The 9,665-nt window shown below is 38.5% G+C and overlaps 1 pseudogene; it reads left to right on the forward strand.

Moving 5' to 3' along the window:
- Positions 1-446: 446 nt before the first annotated feature.
- Positions 447-7,614, forward strand: LOC129892694 (uncharacterized; annotated as a pseudogene).
- The last annotated feature ends 2,051 nt before the right edge of the window (positions 7,615-9,665 follow it).

Raw genomic sequence — 9,665 nt, forward strand, 5'->3', positions numbered from 1 at the left:
AGGCTAAGTCTTTGTTTCCATTTTTTGTCATCTTTCCATGTATTTTGTACCCTTTTATTGTTGTTTAATGAAAATTGGATCTTTTGTCTTCCAAACTCAAATTATCTCAAGTTAATGGCTTGGATCAACCTATCATAAATCTCGTTATTTGGCATTTAGGCCCACCTTTGGCATAAAAGAGGTCCCGTGCATATTAGGTCGCATTTGTACTATTAATTTCTCTTCTTACTATGTGATTTATTTGCTATGTGGTACATGTTCCCTTATTTGCCAACACTATTTACCTAATTGATTATTCTATTTATACTAATATATTTCTTTTGTTTTTGTTTTACAGAGGTTTCTTTTTCCTTTCTAATTTATTTCCCCAAAGGTTGATTCGTGTTGACTGCGAACTTGCGGATCATCCATACTTCACTAGATCAAAAGGCCGATCACCCGCCGATATGACTGGTTCAAGTGCATCCGATCAAGATGGTTTAGGACTTGTCACTATCCCAAGAGATGAACCTGAGGCTTCAGAAGGAAGGGATCCTATTCCTTATAATGAACATATTGCTAACCTGATGCAACAAATGGCCAATATGCAAAGAGATATCGATCGACTTCGAAACCTTACCAATTTGTCTATTAGCCTAAATACACCACTTCCCGAACATGGGGCAGATGCAACTATTCCACCTGTTGACTCTCCCTCGCCTCAAGACTTCCCTCCAAATCCTTCCCCTTTCAAAACCAATATGACTGCTCCTAAACAACCCGTCAACCAACCACAAGTCAATTTCGCAAACATCAACTCACAACAAACCAATCCACTACCTTTCACTACCCCTTATGTTTCCCAAACTCCAGTCCTCCAAACTACACTTACCCAAGCTCCACTCACTGAAACTAACCCACTTACCCAAAAAGCCCCACTCACCCAAACCAACCCGCTCATCCAAAAATACCAAACGATCCAACATATACCTGTGACACATACTACAACTCCTAACATGCAATATGTGCCACAAGTATACGTAACAGAAGCTCAACCTTTCGTTACTCCAATACCAACCATGCTAGAAGTCGATCCATATGAGGAGATGGAGAGAAAGGCCAGATCAAAAACAGATGAAAGTGTAGCTAGGGAGATTCGTAATTTGAAAGAAGCATTCAAAAGTATCCAACTTCACAAGGAGTGCGAAGGGTTTGAGTATGAGGATTTATGTGTTCATCCTGATGTCGAGTTGCCTGCAGGATATAAAGTACCAAAATTTGATGTGTTTGATAGGAAGGGAAATCCACGAGCTCATTTAAGATCGTATTGTGACAAGCTAGTTGGAGTGGGGAAAGATAAGGCCATTAGAATGAAATTATTCATAAGGAGTTTGACAGGAGAAGCACTGGATTGGTATACAAGTCAAGATCCGAAGAAATGGCATAGTTGGAGTATCATGGCACAGGATTTCATGGATAGGTTCAAGTTCAACACTGAGGCCATACCAGATAGATTCTATTTGATGAAATTAGAAAAAAAGTCGACGGAGTCTTTTAGAGAATATGCCATGAGATGGAGAGCAGATGCTGCAAAAGTTCAACCTCCGATGACAGAAAGTGAGATGACCTCCCTTTTTATACAATCTCAAAAAGATGCAACGTATTATGAAAAGATGATAAGCGTGGTAGGACAAAAGTTCTTTGAAGTTGTAAGGATGGGAGAATTCATTAAAGAAGGTATTAAAACTGGGAGAATCACTAATTTGTCAGCCTTGCAAGCGACAAGTAAAGCAATTCAGTCAGATTCAATTAGAGGAGCCTTTAAGAAGAAGAAGGACGGAGTGTCCGCTGTCATGACCATCCAGGAACATAGGCCAAACCAAATGTTAACATACCAAAACCCTTTACCCCAACCTTCATACCATAGTCAGTATACCCAAGTCCCTCAATCATATTACCAGCCTTTTGTCGCCCCTTATCCAGTTTACACCACTCAGCCAATATATTATCCATCCAGAGCGCCTACTTATCCAAATCCCTCACAATACCAATCTACATACCCACCTAAATACCATTATCAAACACAAATTCGCCCATCAAATCCACCAAGGCCCCGCCCAAACTTTGAAAGAAGACCACCCAAAACCTATACACCTTTAGTCGAACCTTTATCCCAACTATATGAAAGGTTGAGAACCGCAGGGATACTCCAACCAATCCAAGCACGAATTCCCAACCCCCTTCCCGGATGGTATGATGACACTAAGCATTGCGTCTATCACTCTGGAGCTGCTGGACATAACACCGAAAACTGTCTTACTCTCAAGGACAAGATTGAGGCATTAATCAAAGAAGGAGTTATTCAACTCAAAGGTGCTGCCCCCAATGTAAATAACAATCCTCTTCCAAATCATGAGAATGTGAACATGATCACCATTGATGAAGAATACAATTTGGAAGGGACTATTTTGCCAATCAAAGAAGAGAAGAATGTCATGACATCAGCCTTTATTGCTCCGATTATCACAATCCAGGCGCGAGCGCCATTTGAAGTGGAAGTTTTGGTTCCTAAACCTAAGATTACGGTTTTGGTTGCTCAATCAACTCATTTTGACACTAAAGCAGTTCCCTGGAGTTACTCAACTGACACAAAGGACAAAGGGAAAGGAAAGGTAGTTGTAGAAGCTGCTGCTGCCGGAATGACAAGATCGGGGCGATGTTATGCCCCTGAAGGTGTTGCACAAATCGTACCGAATAAGGAAGTTAACCAAAAGAGGGTTGTGACAGAAGCTGAAATAGAGGATTTCTGGAGGAAAATGCCAACAAAAGAATATTCTGTTGTTGAACAGTTGAAGAAGACTCCCGCCCAAATTTCCTTGATGTCATTATTGATGAGTTCTGAAACTCACAGGAGCGCTTTGGTGAAAGTTCTAAGTGAAGCTTATGTTCCGGCCAATATCACAAGTGAGAATCTTTCAGCCATGGTAGGGCAGGTTTTGGAAGCAAATAAAGTCTGTTTTCATGAAGAGGAATTACCATTTGAAGGTTTAGGACATAACAAAGCATTGAACATTACTGTCAGGTGCAGGGACAAGTTTATTTCTAGAGTTTTGATTGATAATGGTTCAGCTGTCAATATCTGTCCTTTTATTACCCTTCGAGCTTTGAGAATTGATATAGGGAAAATTCGTGAAAGTCATGTGAAGGTTAGAGGTTTTGATGGGACACAAAAGGGAGTCATTGGCGAAATTGATTTGCCACTACAAATCGGACCCGAGGAGTTTGTGGTAGAATTCCAAGTATTGGACATACCTGCTAGTTACAATTTATTGCTTGGGAGGCCTTGGATCCATATGGCTGGTGCGGTCCCTTCTACCCTGCACCAAAATTTGAAATTTGTTTGGAACCACCACGAGATTATTGTTCATGAAGAAGGTAGTAATTCCATGTATCCTGACAATTCAATCCCTGTTGTTGAAAGTATGGAAGAACTGGATGGGTCTGTGTTCCATACTAAAGAGATTATGTGTTTCCATCAAACCAAAAGGGTAAAGTTACCACGTGTGCTTGTGATGGTGGCTTGGGAAATGTTGAAGAATGATTTCATGCCTGGTCGAGGTCTTATAGTGAACTTGGGTGGAATAGTGGAACCAATTCAATTGTCGGGCCAGAAATACACCTTTGGTTTATGATACAAGCCTACTCCTGAAGAAGTCTCATTGGCCGATCTCAAAAGGAAAAGTGACATTTCATTGCCCCATCCCATCCCGCACTTGAATCAGTCATTTTCCAAGGCATATATTATAAAAGAATCAGAGGAAGATGCTGAAGACACCCTCGTGGAAGGACTCAAAAACTTATTTATGGAAGAAGTGGAATGCAACATGATCTTGGAAGATTGTACCGAGATTCCGACCATATGGGATGTGGAGCCTGGAGATGCTTTGAACAATTGGACTCGTAACCCATCCCCGTTTCCTCAGAAATCTTGGTAGATGTTTGTATTAGAATTAATGAAATAACATGATTCAAATTTGAGGCCTGAATCATGTTTAAGAATCTTTAAATGTTTTGCCTCCACTTTTGAAATCTTAAATGCCACGTCTAAGCCATATTTTCTGCTTTAAATTTCAAAATTTTGTACTTAATTATAAATTTTATTTATTTATTTTTACTCCCTTTCAGCGAGCAAATTAATGAATCTGCCAATACCGAGAATGTGACATGTAATGAAACGAGCAAAGAAATCTCAAATACCGAGCAATCTTTTGCGGAATATGAAGAAGAGGTGCAGCCTGAAGAGTTGACTGAGGATTTTGAACATTTTGAGAATAAAATAAAGCCAAATTTGGATGAAACTGAGACGGTAAATTTGGGAGATTCAGAAGTAATGAAAGAAACAAGAATTAGCATCCATTTGACTCCGTCTCAAAGAAAGGAACTTATTGGTATTTTGGGGTAATATATGGATGTATTTGCATGGTCTTATGATGATATGCCGGGTCTAAGCACAAACATTGTTTCACATAAGTTGCCGACTGATCCATCTTGTCCTCCAGTCAAGCAAAAGCCAAGGAAGATCAAGCCTGATTTGAGTTTAAAAGTTAAGGAAGAAGTTTCTAAGCAAATCGATGCCAACGTCATCCGAGTCACAAAGTATCCTACATGGTTAGCTAATATAGTGCCAGTGCCAAAGAAAGATGGAAAAATCAGAGTATGTGTAGACTATCGAGACCTCAACAAGGCCAGTCCGAAAGATGATTTTCCACTTCCAAACATTCACATACTTATTGATAATTGTGCAAAGCATGAGTTGCAGTCATTTGTTGATTGCTTTGCAGGCTACCATCAGATTCTAATGGATGAAGAAGACGCTGATAAAACGGCATTCATTACACCTTGGGGAGTGTATTGTTATCGAGTAATGCCTTTCGGACTCAAGAATGCAGGAGCAACATACATGAGAGCTATGACTACCATTTTTCATGACATGATCCATAAGGAGATTGAAGTCTATGTAGATGATGTCATTATCAAGTCACAAAAGAGCTCAAATCACCTCACAGATTTGAAGAAGTTCTTTGATAGGTTGAGGCGGTATAATCTGAAATTAAATCCTGCGAAGTGTGCATTTGGTGTCCCTGCTGGAAAGTTGTTGGGTTTCATTGTGAGTAGGAAGGGCATAAAATTGGATCCTTCAAAGATAAAGGCTATTCAAGACTTGCCCCCTCCAAAGAGTCGAAAGGATGTAATGAGTTTTCTTGGTCGACTAAATTACATTAGTCGATTCATTGCACAGTCGACTATAATTTGTGAACCAATCTTCAAGTTGTTAAGGAAAGATGCTGCTATTAAATGGACTGAAGATTGTCAACAAGCTTTTGACAGAATCAAGGAGTACTTGTCTAGTCCGCCCGTCTTGGTACCTCCAAAACCGGGGAGACCATTGCTACTATATATGTCAGTATCGGACAATGCATTTGGATGTGTGTTAGGACAACATGATGAAACTGGGAGGAAAGAACAGGCTATATACTACTTGAGCAAGAAATTCACGCCTTATGAAGCCTGATATACTTTATTGGAACGCACTTGTTGTGCCTTGACTTGGGTTGCACAAAAGTTAAGACATTACTTATGCGCGTATACCACTTTTCTCATCTCAAGGATGGATCCACTCAAATACATATTTCAGAAGCCTATGCCAACGGGGAAGTTGGCAAAATGGCAAATTTTACTAAGTGAATTCGATATTATTTATGTCACTCAGAAGGCCATCAAAGGACAAACGCTTGCTGATCATCTTGCTGAAAACCCTGTGGATGAAGAGTACGAACCTCTTAAAACTTATTTCCCTGATGAAGAGGTGTTATTTATTGGAGAGGATATTTTAGAAGAATATCATGGGTGGAGGATGTTCTTTGATGGTGCTGCAAATTCTAAAGGAGTCGGTGCTGGGGCAGTGCTTGTCTCATAATCAGGTCAATATTATCCAGTCTCAGCGAAATTCAAGTTTCTATGCACTAACAATATGACGGAGTATGAAGCTTGTATTCTTGGACTCAGAATGGCTGTTGATATGAATATACAAGAATTGTTGTTTATAGGTGACTCAGACTTATTGATTCACCAGGTACAAGGCGAATGGAGCACCAAGAATGTGAAGATACTCCCCTATTTGCAATGTGTGAAGGAAATATGCAAGAAATTTATCAAGATAGAGTTCAGGCATATTCCTAGAGCTCAAAATGAATTCGCAGATGCCTTGGCAACCATGTCTTCTATGATTCAACATCAAGACAAGAATTACATAGATCCAATCAAAATCAATGTGCAGGATCAACCGGCCTATTGTTTCCATGTGGATGAAGAAATGGATGGAGAACCATGGTACTATGATATTGTGAGGTATCTCAAAGAAGGAGATTATCCAGAAGGCATAAGCAATATTCAAAAGAGAACACTACGGAGGCTTGCAAATCACTTTTTCTTAAGTGGAGAAATCCTTTATAGGAGGACTCCAGATTTAGGTTTATTAAGGTGTGTTGACTCCCAAGAGGCGATCAAGTTGATTGAAGAAATACATGGGGGTACTTGTGGGCCACACATGAATGGTTTTACTTTGGCAAAGAAGATTGTGTGGGCCGGATATTTCTGGATGACAATGGAAACAGACTGCATTCGCTTCGTGAGGAAATGTCATCAATGTCAGATTCATGGTGATTTGATCCGAGTTCCACCGAATGAACTCAATGTGACGAGTTCTCCTTGGCTGTTTGTAGCCTGGGGCATGGATGTCATCGGTCCTATTGAGCCAGCCGCATCAAATGGACACAGATTCATTTTGGTAGCTATCGATTACTTCACAAAATGGGTAGAAACATCCTCACATAAGTCTGTGACAAAGAAGGTGGTGACAGATTTTGTTCGCAATAACATAGTTTGTAGATTTGGCATCCCCCATTCGATTATAACAGATAATGGGGCTAATCTCAATAGCGGTTTGATGTATGAGATATGTGATAAGTTCAAAATCATTCACCGCAATTCTACTCCTTATCGACCACAGATGAATGAAGCAGTTGAGGCTGCCAACAAGAATATCAAAAGAATATTGCGGAAGATGATTGATAATTATAAGCATTGGCATGAAAATTTGTCGTTTGCCCTCCTCGGCTATCGCACCACGATTAGGACTTTGACTGGGGCAACACCTTATCTTTTGGTTTATGGAACAGAAGCAGTATTACCAATAGAAGTTGAGATACCATCCCTGAGGATAATCCAAGAAGCTGAGTTGAGTGATGCCAAATGGATACAAAGCCGATATGAACAGTTGATGCTCATTGATGAAAGAGAATGAATGCAGTTTGTCACGGACAACTTTATCAACATATGATGGCCAAAGCTTTCAATAAAAAGGTAAGACTGAGACAGTTCAAGCCGGGACAATTGGTGTTAAAATGGATATTCCCGCACCAAGAAGAAGCTAAGGGGAAGTTTGCGCCTAATTGGCATGGGCCTTATGTGGTTCACAGAGTGTTGACTGGAGGAGCGGTGATTCTAGCAGAAATGGACGGAAAGATATGGCCGAAAGCCATCAATTCAGATGCAATTAAGAAATACTATGTCTAGGAGCCTTTATATTGTTTTCATGTAATATTTCATGTAATATTGAAGAACTACGTTCCGACCTGATTTCCTTGGTGGGATACGTAGGAAACCCATATTGGGTCTGGTCACTTAGAAGAAATTATAAAGAAGATCCCATTGTTATGTACTATGAACTACGCTTGGCCTGATTCCCTTGGTGGGATACGTAGGCGGCCTGTATCGGCTTCGGTCACATTATGAGAAAATTTTCATTTCCCTCCTTCTTATTATTATTTCATATATGATAATTACGTATAGTCTAGTTCATGTTGGATACATAGGCAACTAGTAAAGGACTCGGCCCCTTTGTTTCAATTCTCAAGGAATGTATTCACGAATTATGTATGGTTCGGTCTTTTCGTTATCATGATGAAATATCATTATCTCTCTTTACCAAAACTGGGACAGTTTTGCGGGCAACATTACAAGAAGACATCAAGAAAATTGAAGAGTATGTGGGAAATAGAATAATCAGGTTGAAGAAAGACTCCAGAAAAAGGACGTTTGCTTCGTTTCACGACATGTCGCAATCTAAAATTTTGCAGAAATTCTTTACTATTATATATATATGTATAATTTATCTTATTACTTTTAATATGAACCTTTACACCAAATATTTTTCTGTTATTTATTAGCCAAGATTTAGAATAGATGGGGATTGCAAGTCCAAACTAAGTTGAAGAAAGAAGGAGTATGAAGAGCCAAAGCTTCAAAGTCAATGCGAATCAACCTCCCCCAAAACTCATAATTTTTCTTTGAATACAGGCTTGCCAGAATTATCGGCCAACAAAGGGGTCAACATATTCATAGCCTCGAAAGGATCATGCTGAATGGTTTGAATTACTTATAAATTTATGTTTTAAATCAAGCTTCTCGAAAATTCCAAATATCTTGATTTCACAAATATTTTCAGTTGTACTACCTATGATATTAAAATTCCCTGCATAAATATTCTCAAATGCACTCCACGAATACTTTCAAATAATTTTAAATGCAATACGCTATACAAATGCTTTCAGATATCTTCGAACACATCGCACAAATGTCTTGAAATCTTTTCAAATGCATTGCATAAATACTTTTAAATATTATCAAATTCACTGCATTAATGCTTCCAAATATTGTTAAATGCACTGCACTAATGCTTTCTAATATATTCAAATGCACCGCGCTAATGCTTTCTTATATATTCAAATGCACGGCACAAATGCTTTCTAATACATTCAAATGCACTGCACAAATATTTCCTTATATATTCAAATGCACTGCACAAATGTTTTCTTATATATTCAAATGCACTGCACAAATGCTTTTCAATATATTCAAATGCGCCACGCTAATGCTTTCTTATATTATTCAAATGCACTGCACAGATACTTTCTAATATATTCAAATGCACTGCACAAATGCTTTCAAACGTCATCAAATGCACTGCACAAATGCTTTATTATATATTCAAATGCACTGCACAAATACTTTTTTATATATTTAAATGAACCGCACTAATGCTTTCTTATATATTCAAATGCACCGCACAAATACTTCTTATATATTTAAATGCACCGCACTAATGCTTTCTTATATATTCAAACGCACTGCACAAATGCTCTCAAATATTATCAAATGCACTGCACTAATGCTTTTTGATATATTCAAATGCTTTATTGCGCTCCACGTGGCTCTCAATTGTTTTTTTACTGCTTTGCACAAATGCTTTAAATATAATTGCATAAAACGCTTGCAAAAGTTGCAATATTTGCAAAGACGTCATTTTCATTAATCATTAACTTGAGAAGTTGCAATCTTCATAAATTATTTGGGTTAAGGCCTCATTTCATTAATCATTGCTGAAAGGCATCATTCTCATGAATCATCGGCTAACCCTATTTTCATAAGTTTTATTTAATCATTACGGTTTGCAAGACCGCATTATATATACTCGCACCCTAGAGGTGTCATTCTCATAAGCTTATTGCACATTACTTTATATTTAATATTTACTAATTGTCTTATCAAGTTTAAGTTTTGCAGAA

Source organism: Solanum dulcamara, chromosome 6 (genome assembly GCF_947179165.1).
Source record: "Solanum dulcamara chromosome 6, daSolDulc1.2, whole genome shotgun sequence".
Lineage (NCBI taxonomy): Eukaryota > Viridiplantae > Streptophyta > Magnoliopsida > Solanales > Solanaceae > Solanum > Solanum dulcamara.